Genomic DNA, 2,153 nt, shown 5'->3' with positions numbered 1-2,153 from the left:
AGATATAGCTAATAGACTGCTTAGAGAGCGCGCTAGTAAGCCTATTAGTAAGAACTAAGCTTAATAACTTTATTAAACATACTTCTAAGCTATATAAGCGCTAAAGCTATCTATATAATTGCTAGTAAGCTACTTATAAGAACTTAGCAGTTATTTAGCCTTAGTTTGCGCTAGTTTAAGATATAAAGAAGAAGTATAGAGTTATAGATAAGAATATATATAACTTTAATAAGTCTAGCTTTCTAATAAGCAAAATATTATCTTAGCTAGTAGTTACTAGTTTAGAGAAACCTAGAAAAGCAAAGAAGCTTTAGCTTAGTAATTATAAGTAGGTTACGCTAGTATAAGGCGTTAGCATAATAAAGAAAGTAATTCTACTCTTTCTTATCTTTATAGGCAAAGTTCTTATCTTAAACTAGTTCTATAACCTTCTATATAACTAAGTTATCTAAGTTAGCCTTACTAGCTAGATAAATAATAATCTAGCACTTACTTAGCTTAAATACTTTAACTCTTATGCGTATCCTATTAGAGTATATAAGCTGCTTATTATTAATAGCTATAAGAGCTATTACGTAGTAAAATTCTAAGAATGCTATAAGAAGAAGAAGATTATTACTCTCTATATGCCTGCATACTTATTATACCTCTTATAGCTACTTAATATTACTTATTTCTTGCTATTAAAGCGTGCATATAGTAATAGCATCTTAGCTTTAGTATATAGTTATATCTACTATATTAATAAAGAAATCTTTCTACTAGCTTTTAAAGCTACTTTTAAGAAAATATTTATAGTAAAGAATATTTATGCAGAGTTTTAAGGCGCTAGATTAGCTTTATATAACTTAGAGGCAGTGTTATTAAAGCTTAATATATGCTTCTATACTCTACTATTAATAACTATTAAGAATAGTACTTAGCAGGTAAAGATACTATATAACGCCTATAAGATAGAGACGCAGAGCATACTTATTTAATAAAGAGTATAAAACTGCGTAAGTTCTATAGTAAAGTTAATAGATAAAAAGATTATATAGCTAAGTAAAGGCGCTTAGTAGATAGCGTATAATATAATATTAATATAGAAAGAAATAAGCTACCTTTAAGACGCTATAGAAGTAATAATAAAGTATAAGGCGCATAAAAGATAATATATATAAGCAGAGAAGATCTTAATAGTTAGTAAGGTATTAGACTTAATTACTATAATAGCAGAGAACTATTATAATAATAGTAATAGACTATTAAAGAGAGTGCGCGCAGAGAGGCGCTATAGTACTTATAGTAAGACTAGATATAACGTCTATACTTATAAAGTAGAGATAGAGAATATAGAAGATAGCGATGCTTCTAATAAATAATATTCTTATATTTATAGTATATAAATTTATTATAGTATTGCGCTACGTTGCTGCGTAGGCGTTTTAGTAGAATAAAGTAGATAGCTTAGTTAGGTAGATAGTTTGCTTATAAAATACGTTAAGTATTATATAATAAAATTAACCTAGGTTAACCTAGACTTAACTTTCTTATATAATACTTAACTTTAACTTATATAGTCTTAGCATTAACTTAACCTTAGTTAACCTATACTTAACTATATCTTAACTTATATCTATATATAAGTTATCTATACCTATTTGCTAGCCTAAGCTCTACTAGCTAGATAAATAATAATCTAGTGCTTACTTAGCTTAAATACTTTAACTTCTATACGTATTCTATTAGAGTATATAAGCTACTTATTATTAATAGCTATAAGAGCTATTACGTAGTAAAATTCTAGAAATATTATAAGAAAAAGAAGATTATTATTTTCTATATTTATTCTAGATATAAAATATAAACTAGAGGTATTATTAAAAAATAAGCTAGACTAAAAGAGAATAGTAATTACTCTCTACTATTAGTATAAAAAAGCGTTAAAAAAGTATAAAATATATAATCTAGTATTAGTTAATAGTTCTAAGTAAAGCTAGTGCAGGCACTACTAACTAACACCTAAACTTCTTAAAAATTGCCTTAGGCATAATAATAACTACTCTGCTCTAAGCTAAGCTTAAGAGGTATAATTTTTATAGTACGCTTAACTATAGAAAAGCAGTATATATAGTTATGCGTAGGTTAAGGATAGATTTTATATTAGTATC

Source organism: Parastagonospora nodorum (genome assembly GCF_000146915.1).
Source record: "Parastagonospora nodorum SN15 chromosome Unknown scaffold_35, whole genome shotgun sequence".
Taxonomy (NCBI): domain Eukaryota; kingdom Fungi; phylum Ascomycota; class Dothideomycetes; order Pleosporales; family Phaeosphaeriaceae; genus Parastagonospora; species Parastagonospora nodorum.
The sequence above is the reverse complement of the archived record's forward strand: the minus strand, read 5'-3'. Positions refer to the sequence as shown.